This window comes from Cygnus atratus, chromosome Z, assembly GCF_013377495.2.
Source record: "Cygnus atratus isolate AKBS03 ecotype Queensland, Australia chromosome Z, CAtr_DNAZoo_HiC_assembly, whole genome shotgun sequence".
Taxonomy (NCBI): Eukaryota; Metazoa; Chordata; class Aves; order Anseriformes; family Anatidae; genus Cygnus; species Cygnus atratus.
This window is the reverse complement of record NC_066396.1, coordinates 35,583,120-35,603,670: the sequence shown is the minus strand read 5'-3', so window position 1 is coordinate 35,603,670 and position 20,551 is coordinate 35,583,120. Positions and strand designations below refer to the sequence as shown.

The following is a 20,551-nucleotide window of genomic DNA, read 5'->3' as shown; positions in this document are numbered from 1 at the left end:
AGCTGATGATCCCAGATTACTTTGTTCCAAGAACATACTGAAACGACAGCAAACATACTACTGACATCTCAAAAAAAGAAGTTAAGTTTATGAGCAAAGAGGGCTGATAACTCAAAGTCTTTCAGAATCACAGCACAAGCTTAAGTATAAATTATTCTAAGGTACCATACACGATTATGCTGAGCCAAATGAACACCTTTCTCAGGGCCACCTACAAAAACCTGTTCCGATAGCTTGCATAGCGTGCGTGAGCACAGGACTTCCACAAGTAAGAAATTCTCACTGCTTTCTCCTTCCACTTCAACCCATCAACAGTGTAAAATCTATTCCAGCAGCACACCATTCCTGGCTCTAAGTACTTTTTAAGTCCTAATGACAACTTATCTCTGTCAAAGTGATTTAGCAGGTCCTAGAATGTCAGGTCACTCTTACCATTAACTTGCCTTAAACATCACTGTAGACTTTCAGCAAAGAAATTCCAGGTTATACATCCAATGCATCACTGCTCTGAGGACAGTACATAAAACACAAGCACTCAATAGCCTATTCCCTTTGCTGTTACAGCAGTTTCACCTCCTTCCTAGTGAAAGATGCTAAAAGCTAAACCACACTGCTGTTATTTGAACTCTGACAAGCCTTTGGTCTGGCTATGACAATGTTCTTCCTAGCTTCCTCTCCCTGTGATCACATTCCAGACAAGAAACAAAGGATAAACAATTAAGCAAATTTTTGTTTCAATTCTGTTCCCTGTTTAGTCTGCAAAAGTAAAAATTAAACACAGAAGCACTTGGCCGAAGCTCTCGTTTTTCCCACTGAAACAAGTGTTTGTCATCTTTGGAAACATAGATCATTTTGTAGACAACCAATGGTGCTATTTTTAAAAAATAAATCTTGTAGTGAAAAATTAATCTTTTTTTTTTTTTTTTAATCTTCTGATGAAAATGATGACTATTTTCCACTAGTTCAACAGTACAAATTAGCTGAGTTGGCCTGTTTTGTTGTTAAAATTAAACAATTCATCCAAGTACTTGGTTTATGAGAATTTATGACTCCATCAAAAGTGAAAATTAGCTCTACAGAAGTTACTATAAAAAGACTGAAGAACTGAACAGTGAATGCCAAGTTGATAGAAGGAATTCTGGTTCCTATTAAATTTCGCTGGACTTCACCACCACGGCAAGAATTAATCTAAAATGGCAATACTAATACTACATACTGTTACCACGACCAGCTTATTTCATCAAGGTTACTATTACATGTTTTCAGAGACAAGCTGATGTCATAGACCTCACCTGGAGTACTGCGTTCAGCTCAGGGGCCACCAGCACAAGAAAGATGTGCACCTATTACAGCATGTCCAGAGGAGGGCCACAAATGTTGTCAGAGGGTCGGAGCACCTCTCCTGTGAAGGCAGACTGAGTTGGAGCTGCTAATCCTAGAGAAGAGAAGGCTCCATGAAGACCTTAGAGCAGCCGCCCGGTACCTAAACGAGGCCTACAGGAAAGCTGGGGAGGGACTCTTTGTCAAGGAGTGTGGTGATAGGACAAGGGTGAATGGCTTCAAACTAGAAAAAGGTAGATTTAGATTAGACATTAGAAAGAAATTCTGCAATGTGAGGGTGGTGAGGCACTGGAACAGGCTGCCCAGAGAAGCTGTGAATGTGGATGTGAACACCTCCTTGGTGGTGTTCAAGGCCAGGCTGGATGGGGCTTTGGGCAAGGAAGTTGAACCTTCCTTCTAGTGAAAGGTGTCCCTGCCCATAGCAGGCGGGTGAAATTAGATGGCCTTCAGGGTCCCTTCCAGCCCTAACCATTCTATGATTTTATGGATTCTGTGTTGTTAGTTCTGCAAAAACCATACTTTCATGTATGCTTTTGTCTTCACACACCATGAAACTGGCTACACAAACAGAATCAGATTTGTATTCCAACAGCTTACTGCAATGTTTGTAAGCCAAGACAGACTTCCCCAAAAGTCTGAATTTCTTTTCTTTCTTTGCAAGTGTTGTTAGTTTCTTCAAATTTGGATTTTTTTTTTTCAATAACTGTGCAAGACCAATGTCAAGAGAGTTACACAGGAAAGAGAACACAGAAATATAAGACCATTTCTTTCAGTCTCTATCTTGCAGTAGACATTTAAGATACTTCTGAATGGAAAAAATTGTTCTGGTGGAAGAAATGTAAGAGCAGACAAAATTCCCCCCAGACAGATTTTCCTTAGGCTGAAATAAAACAAAAGCAAGAGCTGAGAATATAGGCAGATTCCCCTTAAGGGGAGGTCACAAAGGAGCATTATGCTCTCGGACACTGCCACATAGCTCGCCCTATGCTGGAAACCACAAACTTGACTAAAAGTGCTCTGAGCCAAAACAGGCATCACTGTTCCAATGTCACTGGTCTCTGCACAAATAAGCACAAAGAAAAGAGCAGTGGAAGACTCAGTTTTCAAATCAGCAGTGTTCTGAGAATGCTGAAAAGAAATGTGACCTTGTAACATCCAACAGACAGGCATCATTAACATTCTGATATTAATTTCAGGTCAGTACTGGCTTTCAGCTGAGTATCTTCTGTGATTCCTGAATTGCCAAAGCTCAAAATAAATGTATTTACATAGCCTCATCCATAAAGCCAACAAATCAATGTATCTATTTTTACTGTCTCATTTGAAAACACTCTTGACAAATGTAGTAAACTTCGTTCTCCAGCTATAGAGTGTGATAAATCCGAACTCATTTAACCCTTAGTTCACCAGTAATTCATCTACTGTGCATAGCAAGTAGCTACATCTGAAGCACATGTACCAAGATTTCAGTATTTTGAACATGTAATTTATATAGAAATGGATATTTCTGTATAAAGTTAAATGGCAACACTGTGTGTTTTTTTTTTTAATGATGTTGAACTTCTACAACATCCTTCTAGTTGTTTCTCTTTTGTTTTGATCAGATATGTTGTTCCTACAAAACACAATTATCTTGAATCTTCCATACAAATCAGATTTCTTCAGATGGCCTATGTAGCGATATATAATACAAAAATATTTTTTGGGAAGAAAAAAAAAAAAGAGACAATAAGCTTGAAATCCTTCAACAGTGAATAATCCTTTTGATAGTGCTTGACTCTGCAAAGGTTAACACTCAAAAGGAGTTTAAAATTATTTACTAAAGAATAGAACAGAACAGAACAGAACAGAACAGAATAGAGTAGTTCAGTTGGAAGGAACCCTCAAAGACCACGGAGTCCAACTGCCTGACCTCCTCAGGGCTGTCCAAAAGCCAAAGCATGTTACTGAGGGCATTGTCCAAACGCCTCGTGAACACCGAGAGGCAGAGGGCACCAACCACCCGGCTAGGAAGCCTGTCCCAGTGCCTGACCACCCCCATGGCACAGAAATGTTCCCTAACGCCCAGCCTGGCCCTCCCCTGGTGCAGCTCCGTGCCGTGCCCGTGCACCCTGCCATCGGTGACCAGGAGCAGAGAGCGGCACCTCCCTGCTGCTTCCCCTCCTCAGGGAGCTGCAGGGAGCCGTGGGGTCGCCTCTCGGCCTCCTCTTCTCCAGGCCGGACAGCCCGAGTGTGTGCAGCCTCTCCTCTCGGGGCATGCCCTCCAGCCCTCCTGCCGGCCCTGCTGCCCTCCTATGGGTGCCTTCAAGTACCTGAACACCCTTTTTGTGCTGTGGGGAACAGACCTGCATATAGCATTCAAGGCGAGGCTGCACCAACTCTAAATATAGCGGGAGAAGTTGCATTTGTGCCTGCTGCAGACTAAAAGCACACAATACAATAGTTACTATGGCTTTGTTGTGCTGTGGCACTTTGGAATGAACATTACAAAATGCGTCAGACCCTGAGATGTGTCAGAACTTTAGGCATCGTCATGTGACAAAGACGCTTTCATCTGCACAAAATGAGACTAAAACACCAATGGTTGCTACTATCATCTGGACAGTACAGTCAAACATATTCATATATTACCATGCATGAATAATTTCTTAACTAAGCAATTATCAACATTTTCTAAAGTTTTTTTACATGAACATTAAGGGGATTATTGTGCTGTTTCAGCCTATATTATACAGACTGCATCTCCATCTGGAAACATGCATCAGCATTTTTCCTCCCTCAGACCAATTCTAAAAACATGTATTTTTTAAGCCCAGCATTTGTGGTTTGAACATTTGTGTTTTTCCCTCTTAGACTACTTACAATAGAAACTTAAATGTTCAAGAGTTCTTTTTTCCTCTTCCAATGAAAAAGCCATTATTTAAGTGAAAGGAATTAATATCCCTTACTTAGGAAAATTAAATCCCCTTTCATACGCGCACAACTAGAGAGTTTTCACAGGAGGCCTGAAAAAAAGTATAATAAATACTCTTATTTGATTTAAAACACCCGTGAGGCTGCTTCTACCAGACTCCCCCACTAATCTTCACTGCTGTGCTCATCTAAAACCTGTTGTTTGTTTCTTTTTCCTGAATGCAGTGTTTTCCAGAGTGATGCTTCACAAAAGCCTTCTGCTTTTTTTTCCTGCAACAGTAACTCTGCTACCACTTGCATATCCCTGATGCTGAGGAACCAACACTCAGTCATCTGAATCTAAACTGACTTTACTGACTGAGGCAGCATTAAGACCAGCAGCCTCACCACAGAAATACTAGATTTGGAACTTATCAGTGAGAATCAGGAAGGAAAATTAGAAAGAGGTTATTGCAAGGTACAAAGCAGCATGTATCTCCTTTTACTTCATTTACTCATACAGTGAATTCTTATTCCCAAGTGAGTATTTCCACTTTCAGTGTATCACAAGCCAAACTGGGCTCTAATTGGTGTTCAAATATTGTTTACTTGTAAAAGAAGATGCCATAACTCTCACAGTTTGACTTGCCTCTTACCTTAGAACTACAGACAGCTTTTCACACTATCACCACAGTAGCTGGCATCATCCCTGGGTATATTATTTATGTCCACACCAGACTCCTACAGCATTTGTGTTTTCAATATTCTTCAATACACCAGGAGTAGCTCAAAGAACAATTTATTTGAGAATTCAGGTTCAAAAAAAAAATCACTGTGCAGGACCTGAAGTAGAAAAATAATCTATTTTCTTCCCCAAAATGCAAAGCAAGAAACCTGTAATAAATTATAATGCAATACTAAGCATTACGATTTTAAGAGCTTACAAATTTCCATGCAGCTTCAGTAGTTGGAATGAAGTAAGTTACAGAAACTATCTACACAAAAATGTTTCATATGTTACATCTATCTATCTATCTATCTATCTACCTACCTACCTACCTTTCTATCTATCACAAGCCCCTGTTTACTTCAACACATCAGAATCCGTCCTCATAGTCTTAAACCAAAACTTTGAGCCTAAATAAAGGATCTGAAAGTACAAATGAATGTTTCAAGAAGCATCACATTTTCAGGATCTGTACAGTGCCTGCAAACCAGGCCCTGCGTCCTCAGAGAATCTGGAGATTTGGGTTGACCTCTAAGAAGCACCCTGTCCCTGTGTGGCTTTCTGCATCCTGGCCTGCCTCCCAGGCTAGCCACAGATCATTACTGCTTTGGACTCTGTGGTCAGTGTGAGTGATACTGAACAACCACCCTGGTGTCCTTTCATTTTCACACACACCATCCCAGGCAGATCTAGACAGCATTTGCCCCAGTGCAGTTATCTCAGCATTGACTGGGAACTCACTTGACTCCCAACCTGCAGGCCAAGAGAAGTGGACCAAGAACAAGACCTGCAGTGCCAAGAGAAGCCATTTGCAAAGAAGTGGCAAAGCCATTTTTCTTCTGTAGTTTGTTTCACTTGAATGGGATTTATAGTGGCTTTATTGACTTTATAGCTTGTCATGATGGTACTGTTAATACAACAATCACCTTATGAATATACTAATATTTGCATATTGGTACAGTAATCCTCATTCAGGTAGAGCTTTCCTTTCCCACTGCCACTGAACAGCATCCTATGGGCAGGATCTCTAGCACACAGAGCTCATTTTGTGAAATTTACCTGGAGCTGACTCCCTCTACTCTGTGCAAAACTGAGTTGCAATCCTGCTGTTTTTATAGAACTACTCCACTGGGGTCATTATATCACTCAGCATAAATGAGTCACCACTGTAGTTGTACACATGGTGAATCAATGCACAAAGGAGAACTGGAGGAGATGAGAACTAAAGCAAGAAGACCCAGCAAGAATTTTCATGACGGTTGTAAGGATTGGTTAAAGAAGTTTCATGCATTGCTGGTGTAAAGATAAATAGTAAAAAATGTAGTATGCCATGTGAGGGTTGTGTAACACTTAGTTAAGGCATCCACTATCCATCTTTTTTTCCCAGCAAAGCAAAACCTGTTTAGATTTGGAAGAGTATTATCCCAACAACAACAATGGAAAGAAAAGGCCATACACTATATTTACACTATGGGGGAATTTAGTTTATTGTAAGTTCTGAGCTTCCGTTACTTTAAAATCTTGCAATTTTATTTAGTATTTTCCTAAAAGCTCCAGATCCTGGATGCAAATGATGGTTTGGAAATACCTGCTTCATACACTTCTGAAGTAAGCTTTCTTGTAAGGTTTTTAAACATGAAAATGTTTAGGATCAAATCAAGCGTAATACAAAATAAGTCCAAAAGTATTTTTTTTTAATCTTTTAATGCAACCTCTTGCTATTATAATGGCACACTTCATGATTTTAAAGTGTTCACAGTTGTCTATGCTATACCAAAATAACACTGCTTGTCTCATTATATGGCCATAATTAACAACTTGGATATGCGACATAAAATATTAATCACCACTGCAGAAGCCATTTTCATCCCTTAATTTGTAATAGGATAATGTTCTCCTTAAATCTGCTCTAAAAAGCCTGCTAACGTCCTTTCTGTCACTATCCACACTTTTTCTTTTTGTGTTTGCAGTGGACACATTTACAAAGGAAGCACCACTCTTTCGCTAAATATCTGAATAATGCATTACATCTCAGATATTTTGTGATGGTCAGATAGTGGCAGTAGCTTGAGATTTTCCCTGACCTACCTCTTCATTCTAAAGTCTGCTCAATTTGCAGTCTGCAGATTGCCAGAGATGGGATATATATATCTAAAGATCCCCTATGCTGCACATGAAAAATTCAAAACATACACAAAAGGATGTATCTCTTTTGTCTAAGTATAATCATGGAATCACAGAATGGTCTGGTTGGAAGGGACTTTACAGACCATCCAGTTCCAACCCCCTGCCATGAGCAGGGACACCTCCCACCAGACCACGTTGCTCAAAGCCCCATCCAACCTGGCCTTGAACACCTCCAGGGATGGGGCATTCACAGCTTCTCTGGGCAACCTGTGCCAGTGACTCACCACCCTCTGAGTGAAGAATTTCTTCCTAACATCTAATCTAAATCTCCCCACTTTTAGTTTAAAGCCATTCCCCCCTGTCCTATCACTCCACCCCCTGACAAACAGTCCCTCCCCAGCTTTCTTGTAGGCCCCCTTTAGGTACTGGAAGGCCTCTAGGGTCTCCCCAGAGCCTGTTCTTCTCCAGGCTGAACAACCCCAACTCCCTCAGTCTGTCTTCATAGGAGATGTGCTCCAGCCCTCTGATCATCTTTGTGGCCCTCCTCTGGACTCACTCCAACAGGTCCATCTCCTTGCAGTGGGCGTCCCGGAGCTGAATGCAGTACTCCAGGTAGGGTTTCATGAGAGCAGAGAAGAGGGAAAGAATCATCTCCCTTGCCCTTTTGATGCAGTCCAGGATACGCTGGCTTTCTGGGTCGCAGGCACACATTGCCAGCTCATGTTGAGCTTCTCATCAATCAACACCCCCACATTCTTCTCCTCAGGTCTGCTTTCAACCCATTATCCACCCAGACTGTATCTGTGCTTGGGATTGCCCTGGCCCAGGTGCAGGACCTTGCATTTGGCCTTGTTGAACTTCATGAGGTTCGCACAGGCCCACCTCTCAGTCCTGTCAAGGTCCCTCTGGATGGCATCCCTTCCCTCCAGCGTGCTGACCGCACCACACAGCTCCACACAGCTTGGTGTCATCGGTAAACTTGAATATGTATAAATAATGTGCTCATCCTCATGGCTGGGAGCGCTTGATACATAATCATATAAAGTTCTACAAACAGGGGATGCACTGCAGTAATTTCACTGCTAGTTCCACAAGGACAAGTGAAGTAGAGGAACTTGAAATCAAAAAGGCTTGCATGACTACAGGGAGACACTAATTGGATCCCAGGATTTTAAATCTATCTCCAAATGCAGAGAAGCAAAGACTGACTCACAGGCATTTCCGCAGAGCACGCAGAGGTGGAATTAGCTGGGAAGACAATGAGTATGTATGCAGTAGAACTGGTATAAAAACAAACACATTTGTAGATGAAAAAAGCAAATGCAAGTAATGTATTTATAAGGGTCCTAAGAGCTACATAGCTTCTAAGAGAGGCAGGCTCTCCACTCCTCAGAGGGACGTGTAGTCCAGGGACTTCCTATACTTACCTAAGATACTCCTGTTCCATAAGGAACTTTGCCTATCTAGCGTAGATTAAATCCACCAGGTCTTCCAACCCCACTGAATACTTCAATGGCAAAATCTCACCTGACATCTCACGGTGAAATAGTAGGCCTACCTCTGGCTGAAAACCCTCATTTTTAAAGCAATATATTTCAAACCACTGGCAAGAGACAGGAATGGCAGTATTATTGCCCACTAACATTGTACATTTGAGCAATTTAGCAAATCACGAATTACATACCAGCCCTCTGCAGCCAGAGCAGCATACAGCAAGATCATACTCCACTGTACTCACTGGGCGAATACTGTGGTTGCATAAGTGCAATGGCTCCAAACAGAGATAAACAAAGAGATATGTAACAGGAGTAAAAGTCAGGATACAGACAGTTGTCCTTAGGGCCATATTTACAATAGCAATCCTTCCTGGTACACCAAGAGATCAAGAATTCACAGAGTCTTTTCACTGGCTTTCAATTGATCTTTCAGTGTCACAGGTCTGGCAGATGCGTGAGCACTGATACCTGCCTTAGTTGGCCTAAGAAGTAAAGGATGTTTAATCACTCCTTTTCTGTACACCTAGATACAAGCTGGGCTGTAGATACTCCTAAGGGATGCCCAGTGGCAGTGCAAGCTTTGCTGTGAGTTCCCCTCCCTCTTTTGCATTACTTCTGTCTCATCAATATGCCCAAACTGTGACCTCTGCTGGGTAACACTGGGTCATCTGCACCGGTTGTTCTGTTCTGCAGACCCGTGCCTATTGCACTGTGTGACTTTCCAACACAGACATAGCCTCGGAATTTCAGATCAGCTGATACATCACTCAATATGAAAGAAACCAAGAGGGAGGGGTATAACCATGGCTCACAGTCAAAGATCTGGCATGCATTCTGAACTAGAACAGCTCCCAGAGGAGACAGGTTGCTAGAAGACAAAATGACTCAAAGGAATTATTGCCAGGTCTTTGCAAAAGCTGTCATCTGCCTCAAAAGTCTTAAGTCTTATAATCATATGATTATATGAAAATCTTTTGCCCTTAAAAGAACTGAAAACTTAAACCCTGAAATCAGGGGAATATAGAAAAGAAAAGATAGAAGACAGCACTATTAATTTAGCACTATTAATTTTTAGATGTCTTGATTCTGTAATGATTTCTTAATGTTTGGGATTATATGCTGAAAAAAAAAAACATAATTCAAAAAAAAAGTTCTGCTAAAAGTGACTGCTGAACACTTGAAATAAAATATGCAAAATAACCCTAATCAGCAGAATAGTCAGCAAAACATCTGTTTTGCTACTGAGTAAAGGTATATAGCACAAACACTAGTGATCATCTCCCACCTACCTGGTCAACTCCATTGTTCACTTCCAAGTCTTAAGAGACAAAATTATGGCAACATTTCTGAAAGTTTTCAGTATGCATTGTTTGCTCCCAAGCTCTTTGAAATTACAACATCACCTTCTGCTTTTGTGAACTGATTTATCTTTTAAATATAGTATTTAAAACTTAATAGCCATACTATGCTGTTTTATAACTTAGAGCAGTTGTTAAAGACAGAACTCTTGCTTTTTAATAATAAATAACGTATCAGAACAAACTCCAACCTTTCCAGCCTGCAAACCAAACACACTTTTTCAGAAGAGCCAAGGGGACGCAATGAATTAATTGCTTCTTTTAAGTTGCAGCTCCTTTGTGACACTGAAATGGTTGTAGAGGAAACCAGGTCCACAAACCCTGCCAGAAATTCTTTAAATGTCAAAGGATGGCACTGAGAAAGAGACAAAAGCAGCTCTTCTCTCCCTGCTGGTCACTTTGCAGCAGAGACCTGGATGAAATGGATCACTTGGGAAGGGAAACGGGTGCAGAATAGTGCACTGCAGAGAAGTTTTCCCTGTTGGCTGAGGCTGGTGAGAGTTGCAGCAGGAAATAAAGTTGCTCTAATTATATTTTGGTTTCTTTTTTGTTTCTTGTTTTTCTCCCCACTCATCCCTGGGCTTTTGAGCCTGGGAGGTGGGTTTATCTATGACAGGTCAGGACCAAGTCCCTGTCTCCTTCCCTCAACGCTGCCCACAGCTGAGCACAGGGCAGCCAGAAATGGCTGCCACTCTTTTCTTCAGTGTACAGAAGGTAACCTCCAAGGGCAGCCCATGCAACTGAAAAAGGGGCAACAACACTTCGAAGCATTCCTAACTCTCAGCTAGGAATACCATGGGGCAAGGTGGCATTATCTCATCCATGCTGTTTCAACACTGCATGTCCTACATTTATAACCACAAAACCACAGTTACTCTCTAGGGCAACAGCAGAGACCTTAAGCCAGAAAACAGGCACCCCCAAGCTACTGCTGACTTCTTATAGAGATACAGCCACAGTATGCTGTCTTACCATGACTACTTGCATGATGGTGCACTAGAGAACAGAAAACCCAATAAAGGAGTCATAGCCTTCCTCATAAGCTCTTCTGCAACAGTGTAGTGCTAATAAACTTTCCAAAGCACAGCAAACAAAGGCAAGGCCTGTTCCCACTCTCCCGTCTTGCTGGCCCACTGCCACCTGCTCCTTCGCACCCTCTCGAAAGCTCTAGGATTCAAGGAGGCTTTGCCACTGGCTCGGACACGGCACAGGATTGTTTCTCACGCTCCTGATCTGGTCTTCATTCTTTAACAACAAAACTCATTTGATATGTGTGGCTTCTCTCCCAGATGTTTAATTTACCTTCTTAAATTTAATTTTATTGCAAGAAAATGAATTAAGCAATTAAAGGAAATACAATTCTCAGTAATAATATTTTACAAATGTTTGAAAGAAATATCAGGAGGAAATCTGGGAAAAGAAGTCTACAGCAGCGAATCTGCTTAAATCCATGTAGATGAAGAAGTTCCCATGGACACAAGCATAGTTAATCTGCAAACACAAATGAGCAAAATATGGCACTAGAATAGTCTGTTTTATTGCAGCTTCATTAAATTTTCAATTCTCCAGTGCCCTAAATGAGAAGAGAGAAAAAATGTCCTTCACAGAATGAAAGTGAACAAGATACAACAGCACCATGGCAGCATGTCTCTAGAGAACTTTCCAAATCTGCTCGGGAAGACTGTCTGTTTTTTATTGTTTTTTATGTTGTTACAAATCCCACATACCTGATTTTAATGTATGATTTTGGAAGTGGTCTTGTTCTCAAGATGAGAGGAGTAAATCAGCAATTACCTTTACAGAGCCCATAATTACAGCAAAAGAAATGAGACAGCACTGAATTTTCTCCTGTACAATGGCAGATATTTTTAGATCTAAGACCACCTACATTCTAATTTGTTTTTAACTTAGGAATTAATTTTATTATTAAAATGTATTCTGCAGTAGTACTCGTAGGTATCAATCAGAAACTGAACCCAAGCATGCCCAGCTGCTTTCTTGGCCAGTACATTGGCGATGTGCATCAAGAAACACAAAACCCTAGCTCCTGGAACTGAGGCTTTCTAGACCTCAGCATCACAACCCCTCATATGTCCAGCGATTAAACTGGAATATGAGCAAGGAGGCAAAAGAATTCAGTCATTTTTGCTATGCACTTATCCGCACAGAACAGAAGGATAACTCATTTTCTAAAGACACTCTACAACTTTTGTCTTAGAGTTGCACCAGCACTTCTTTGCATTAAAATAACACAGTTTTCTCCCTATGTCAGGGTTAGGAAGAAGCAAGAAAAACTGAGACTGTCTTGTCTTGAATCACATGAAGCCATGCAGCAGTATAGCTAGCAAACTCAACACTTCATTTCACCTTCGCAACTTATCCAGGTACTTTCCGTCACTGGCTGTACCAGCGGACCCAGCACAGATGCCACGGCATTTCACAGAGATGCAGGAATATGCTAATGCAGAGTTCAGCTTCTGCCCAGAACACTTCTGAACTTCATTGTTACCTGTTAGAATGAGTAAAAGATTTCAAATAGGCACTTTGTTCATCACAAGCTTGCAGAGTGTTTGGCAGCCGACACTGAGGAAAATTTTCACATACTTAAGGACTGCCACCCTGTTTGCTAACCAAGCTCAAACTATGGGAAGGAACAAGCACCCGAGTCACAAGTGGCTTATTTTCCAGACACTGTCTGGAAGCTTTTGTTAAAAGATTGTTCACAAGTTAGACCAGCTGACTCTTTTCCCTTTTCCTTATTCTTTCTCCCCAATGAGACAGGAAATTTGCAATAGATGGGCTTATCATCACAGAAATAATGTCGGCTTTTCCTTCCTTAGTCATGTTCGATTCTATGTACATGGATGGACACCGTTAAATCCACGTTGACCTCTTTAACCACTGGTTTTATTGAGGTTCTGTGTGTTTTGGGAATGCTGGCCGTCTTGTCTCCTGTGCTGGAACAACACATACTGTCATAGTGTCCAGATCAGGAATTGAGGACCCTGGATACAGTGCACTAATGGAGCAGAAAATACGAAGTGGCAGCTTCATTCACCAATGCCTGCCATTTCTCCTGGCTCTGATAGTTAGAGTTATCCATACAAACATGAGCACAGAATTTGCCTCTGTTCTGGTTTTGTGGCTTTCTGCTGAGAACTTTCCTACTCTTTCATCTTCATTCATCTTCATTTCAGGAAATCTTACTCCCACCCATCTTTACAGTTAAATAAAAACTACAGTACTCTGAAGAGAACACCAAAAGCTCTACAATCTATTTCAATTATCACAGGGTGGGTTTTTTGTGTTTTGTTTTTTTTTTTTTGCTATCAAAATGCAGCCATTTTGAAACAAGCCAACCAGACCTTTGCGGAGAGATTTCACAATTGTGAAAATCACAGGTTCCAAAATGAAATTATTTTGAACTAAGACATTGCAAAATAAAGTGAAGTTATCTGCCTTTTGATATCAGGTATTTGTGGTTCTTACTTTAATAAGAGAATCCAGTTCCTACCATGCAAAGCTTAACTTTTGCTGCCACATGCCCTTTGTAGCTGTTTACAGAGGCAAGACAAACTGGTCAAAACTAACAGAGGAAAAGGTATTTTTCTGCATGAAAACAAAAGTTAAAGATCTACATTACCTATTTCACAAGTTTCTAAGCTTGTGTCTTTTTTCAATAACTGAGTCTTCCTCTCCTCCAGAAATTCACATTTTCCCTGTCTATACTTAAGACAGGCAAGATGAACAGCATATTATACCTACTGCCTGCAACAGAGTCACATTCTGACAGCAATGAATCTGCCTAATATATAGTAAAATGTTTTTCAGCACTTTTGTGGAAAGGGAAGGAGATTTCCCCTCAGTCTAAGAAACAAATAGTCCTATTTTAGAAACAAATTTAGAACATAAATAATAGAGACCATATGAGTACCGTAAGATCCAGCCATTCTTCCTGAAAGACAAACTTCTATTTTTTAATGTTAGCACAAGGCTCCCTGGATTAGACTCCATTCTAGTCAGTCAACCATGTGCACATATGCTTATTCTGCACTTGAAAGTACATTTCTACATTCAAACTTTTTGGTTCCTAAAAAGTATTTGCATATCACTGAACCTTCCTCATGCTGGAGCTGTTTTAAGAGTTCTTACTTCCTTTAATAACTGTAGGAAGTAAAATCAAATCCTTTCTTTCTTGGCCAAAGCAAGAAATGGGATGAAGCAACCAACAGAAAACTCAGTTAAGACCTGCTCCTATGTACTAAAATCTCCTATTACTTCAACTGGAGCAATACCGACCTTTAACTAACTCTGTTTCAGTGTCAAAAATAGCATTCCCACAGAAGAACAAATTCAGCCAGTGAATTAGTTGAGAAAAATATACCAACTGGTCATCTCTAATGCCATGAACAGTTCTGTGCAAATACTCTGATTCCAGTGGAAAGGACAGTGCTTCATTTGCTGTCCTCAGATCTTTTTCCAAACAATATCAATTAAGTGGCAAAGCTACTCGAAAAGCTACTCCTATACTGACGGGAGGAAATCTATCCATCCTAGAGTCATACTTCTAAAAATTGCAGCACTTTAAGTTCAGTCCTCCGATTATGATGCCATAACTTTCAAAGACAGACAAGCTCTAAGTGACTCATCTGGTAACACAAACACTATATTTGACATTTACGTCTTATGAATTATTAACTGGTTTACTGCATCTACATTGATTTTGCATGAAAAGGAATTCTTGGCACATTCTTGAAGGCTGAAAATTGCAGACTACAAAAGAACTCAGCAAAAATTATATAATCAGCTACTGCTGTTTGAAAGTCCTGTTAGTCTACATAAAGTCATAAAAGATGAAATCAAGAACAGTTTTCAGAGGAACGTTCTTTCTAGGGAAAAACAAACAATGCCCCCAACAAACAAAGAAACAAACCAACAAACGACCAACCTTAATCTCACAGAATCACAGAACCATAGAGTATACTGAGTTGGAAGGGACCCACAAGGATCATCGAGTCCAACTCCAGGCTCCACACAGGACCACCCAAAAATCAGACCGTGTGTCTGAGGGCATTGTCCAAACACTTCTTGAACTCCAGCAGGCTCAGTGCTGTGACCACCACCCTGGGGAGCCTGTCCCAGTGCCCGACCACTCTCTGGGTGCAAAACCTTTCCTTAACACCCAGCCTGACCCTCCCCTGTCCCAGCGCCATGCCGTTCCCTCGGGTCCTGTCGCTGTCCCCTGAGAGCAGAGCTCAGCGCCTGCCCCTCTGCTCCCCTCGTGAGGGAGCTGCAGGCCGCCATGAGGCCTCCCCTCAGCCTGCTCTGCTCTGGGCTGAGCAAACCAAGGGACCCCAGCTGGACAGTCCCTTCGCTCGATCAGCAAGCAGCGCCGTGCTTGATGCATCCCCGGAGCATCTATTTTGGAATGTATTTTGCATCACCCTATTTTGTTATTGTGGCACTTTTCCCCACAGAAGCAGAACAGAAGTGATGTTCGGTGTTGATATTTTAAAGTCAAAGAAAAATGAAGTGTGTCCTCAGTGCTAATGAATTTTAACACTACCTAAATTCGTTAACACAAAAGTGAAAAGTAAGCCCTATTTCAAAATGTTTAGGTAAATGGTCTTCACATTTAAAGATTTTTTTCAGCCAGTAGAATAACTAGGCAATCTAAATAAATAAATGACATGTATGTTCAAAAATCAAACTGCAACCCATAAAAAGATGAAGACAGAGGAGTCTGTCAGCATTTTGCTAGTATGGGGTGTAAGCACCTTTTCTGTCACCAGAGTAGGGGGAAAAGGTGGATACAGTCAACATTTTTCTCTTTTTAGAACTTCAGCTTACAAGAAATCAGTATAATTTCCCACTTTGACAGACAGATTACAAATCCAAGGTTGATATGACCAAAACAGAGCCCAACTGAAAATACAGAAATATCATTCCAGCTGTTTTGTGGCCAATGAACTCAGCAAGTGGTGCCTACCTCTTTTGAAATATACATGGATTCACTTCGCCAGCCCTCTCCCAAGCGGTGTGCCTGTTACCTGAACCAGAACCAGTGGTTTAATTTCTCATTCTTTCCGGAGGCCCTCTGGCATCACATCAAGCCACCTTTACAGGCTGCTGCTAGTAAGGTTACACTTGCTGCTGCCTCAGCAGCACCTCTGCTGGGATCACGTAGCACCCCTTCACTGGTGGGTGAATGGAGATGAGGCAAACCATTGCCCCTTGGTGTGACCCATACAATGCTGCAACAACTACTTCAGCCACTTTCAGTCTAAGAAGATTCTTTTAAAAATGCCATTTAATTATAAAGACATGGCCTCCAGCATGGGCAAAAAAGCATCATCAGTAGCACATCAGTTATAATGACAAGCCCACGAATCATCCTGTCTGAGACTGTCATGGCAGTTTCCACTTTCAGACAAATTAGAATTACCCTGAACTTCAAATAGCTGCTTATTTTTTATTTTCTTCCATGAAAAGTCTACAGGGACTCCATAAAGGGAAAGCTTGTGAAAAACATTAGCACAGGAAAAGTAAAATTCTTTTCTTTTTTTCCCCTCTTCAGGACAAAAAATAAATAAATAAATTATTTTAATTCCTGTCATTTCTGTGACAGGTTGGATGGATTCCTCTAACATCTGCTATAAGCTCAGATTTAAAAAATGTACTCTTTCTTCTCCAAGATTAAGTGCAGGATTAGATAATCAGTGGAAGGCCAGGCAATTCTAGGTAATTCTGCTGTGGCAAAGACCATCATAAGAATACTGTGCTTTAGCTTAGTGCTCCTTCCTCTGCAAATAGACATATTTAAAAGAATATCAGCACCACTGCTGTCCACCAGAGACCAGTACGAAGACAGTGAGGACCAGAGTCAAAGAAGCTGCCAGAAGGCAGCACAAAGCAAGAACTTGTAGTTTTAGGAGAAAATGGTGTTGGAAGGCAGCTCTGGTTGCCTGTGAGGGTACTACAGACTTCCACTAAGAAGAGGGGCCATGGGTCTGCTTAATTCCAGGCACCTCCCACCACATGCTGTCCATTCACTACTTCTCTTCAGATTTACTCACAGAGCTGCAACAGTTCCCCATGGCCCGCAAAACATTTTCAATGCTGTCTGTCCTGTTCATCTTTTAAAGTCAAAGACGTCGCTAGCAGATTACTAGGTCAAACAGGTGGTGTTCAAGCTCCTCCAGCCTCCACAACAAATGTGTACAGTCATCCCAGCACCTCGTTTAAACATGCACTTGACAGTTATGTAGCACAGCATAATATTCTGCAGAGTAACCTCTGCAGAGTCCATTTCTGCTAAACCTGTGTATGCTGCTTCAGCACTTCTTATGAAATGCCATTAGCATGACAGTCACGAGGGCATGTTTAGATCTAAGACACTGTTGTACAGGAATGACCAGGAGCACCCCATTCTTCCTATTTCTTTGCTGTGTAATACTTCCAGTGGTGATGAAATCAAGACAAAAAACAAAACTCTGATCCTAGTTGTGCTTTAAACGTAGCAACCACAGATGTTCTCTGCCTCCAAAGATCACTGGGAGAAAAATTGTAAATGGCTGTCAATCAATGCTTCAGCTGTGTGTATATACATACACACATACAAAAAATGGGAACCGCATATAACAGGTGGAAAGATAGTGAAGTGCTAAATGCCTAAGAAATACTGCAAAACAAAAGAAAAAAAAAAGAGCCATTATCTTTTTTACATACTAAGCAGTTGTTCTTTCTTTCTGTTAGATGTAGAAACAGTTAGAAACTGGAGCAGATTGTTTAAGCCATCAGCAATTCAGAAGGGTTACACAATATCCAAGTAATGGGCAATTCAGATTAAGGTCAATTTTTTCACCCTTTCAATTATGTAATATTGATAAAAGGACATATGGGAATGATGCCAACTATGAATACTGTATCTGGCACACAAACTAAAGTGCACAAACAGAAGGAATTTCCCTACCCGAAGCTGAAAATATTCCTCTCCACATTCAAGTAAATAACTTTCTCAAAAATTGTCTTTACTCCCAGATCAAAAACTTGCTCCCTTTCCCTGACCTAAAAATATACCACTCTGCACTGAGAGAAGATGACAGACAGGGTACACAGCCTGAGAAATTTTTACACAGCAGAGAACTTTTTAACAGCTAGTTCGAGTACTGACCTCAGCCAGCCACCTCACAAATGTCCCTTTTTGTCTTACCTCCACCTGCTCACAACCTTCCACACCATGAGAGGTGGAGGCTTCCTAAGTCCAACGTAAGCAATTTCAAAGTGCAACAGCCCCACTAGGAACAGTATAGCATTGTCCAACTTCCCAAACTAGTCCACATACCTCTACATGTATGGGAATGGACAAGAATTTGGTGGGTAGAGCTGAGAGGAAAGATGCAGGGAGATCGGCAGACACAGTGTGAGTGCAGTTTCAATCAAAGTCAGTGGGAAAAGGCAGGTGAAGTGCTTTGCCTGGAAAGGTCGAGGTTGGCAAGCATGCACAGGTCCCACTAAACACAGTGGGACAGTCACATATGTATTACAGAAGATGGGGCTGGATGGGTATTTAGGAAAATACTGGTATCAGTATGTCACTTTCCATGTCCTCTATCAGTACGAAAGAAATGCTAAGAATTCGTTAGTTGCAGTTTGAGAGCAAAGCAAGTATAGAAAACATGTTATGTCTAAAGAAAGATTGCTTTACCCACTGCAGTGAAAAATATTTTACACATTCCTGACCAAGGAACTAAAAATAAACAAATAAATTAGCTAGATGAACCACAATATAGAAAGCACTTGAAAAGATAAATTTTTGTCATTCTCATATTCCCACTGATTTCATTGGAACCCCTCACAAGTTTATGGGGTTACACACACTCAGTTTTGCTGGACCCTTCCTAATAAGCAGACACTCTTCCAGGACACATTCAATGCAGATGTTCAGTGTTTTCTAACACTGCCTCATCTCTAATGCGGTCTTCTTGCGAATGAACCTATGTGCCAAATCCATGCTGGCGGTTTTAAAGCCATATACAAACCTGCAGGCTGCAATAGTCTCTCTTTCATGCTGGGATAGTGCTAATGGCAGAGGAGTCTGCACGCCTAAAGGAAAGGAGACCATTTAGTGGCATAGGATTTAGTTACCCATTTCTGGGAAAAATATAAAAAAATAAAAGGACATGGAGCAATCTTCTTAGCTCCAGGATGTCCAACAGATTTGCAGCAGCACAGTTAACACTCAAATGTGTTTATTTTTCTTCCTTCAGCACTCTGTCGATAATTGACGTAAATGAATAGTCTAGCCTGCTCTCCACTCGTCAATTTAACTTCTTGTAATTCTGAATAAATGTCAAGAGTTCCAGACTCACCCTGGTTTTTACAAACTCAGGAATACTTCTTCTGAACTTTATGATGCTGCCCAGAGGTAAAACTATTATTATTATTATTATTTTTCTGAAAGGCCAAAAGGGTGAACTCTCCATTCATTCTAGAAAGAGCAAAGTTCCCACCTGCTTTTCAATGACTTACTGCTGCTGCAGCTGGTGCAAGGAATTTGACAGACCTCAAGTTCTTCAACATGACTTCTAGTTAAAAAAACAGAGTGTCAGTATTTAATACAGGTGAGTTTGATCTTTCACAAGTCAAAAAATGATGAATGAAATCAAAAATACTTGCACAGTACAAAACAATCCAGATATGGAAGTCACACGATTGCAAGTTCTGCTAGGGACTTACTGATGTAAGAAAAATATTTTTTTAATATTTAAATTGTGCCATAAATCTTTATACTAGCAATTGGAACTGTATTATTTAATAATAACATTGTATGCTCATAATGCACCCATATGTATAAGGGCTACTAATTTTACAACATTAAAGACAGAAAGAAACTAACCAAAGACTTCAAAATGCTTAACTGGATTAAAGGACACTGCAACCTCATAAATAACTTGAAAGCGTTCCTGGTGTGATTTAGGACTCTAGTACGACTGCACACCATACACAGGATCTTATGTGAATAAGAACCAAGGGAATGAGTCAGAAACTTTAAAACTTCGAAATTGTTTGGTCATTTCTGGGAAGCTTTATTCATAGTGGCAATGCCAATACATATTCCACCTGGGGATTAATCCCTGATCAAAAGGATTACTCCCAGGAGTAAGGCCAGCACAACCAAGTCCTGGATTTCTCACTCCTACTGAAAGCAAGACAATGAACAGATCTGTCTTGCAACCTACTTGTGAGTCATTCTCATACATGAATGTGTCTTCATGCCCTGCATACAATCTGTGAAAGTCAAGGCTGGGCCCAAAAAATCTCTGGGTCATCTGATATCAGGCTGCTAAATCTGGCAGCAGAAATTTACTATTTTGGCTCCAGCCAGCTAAAACTCTTCCTTCCTCCCAAATGACAAGTATTGCTGACAATCAGTGTGAGAGTGTCATCTGAAGGACGGAGCAGCATTCACAGACCTTTCACACCACGCTTCCTCCGGAAAAGATGCTTACCCCTGCTGATGCGGAGGCACACTCATTAACTTACAGTAATGGTGAATCAAGACACATTATTCAAAAGTGAACTGCAGCTTGCCCAGGTGACACAGACAC

General features: G+C 41.0%; 1 protein-coding gene across 1 annotated transcript in view; it reads right to left on the bottom strand.

The window, feature by feature from the left end:
- SH3GL2 (SH3 domain containing GRB2 like 2, endophilin A1) overlaps positions 1–20,551 on the bottom strand; it is a 92,382-nt gene that overhangs the window by 69,852 nt on the left and 1,979 nt on the right. The gene's annotated exons all lie outside the window — the stretch shown is intronic.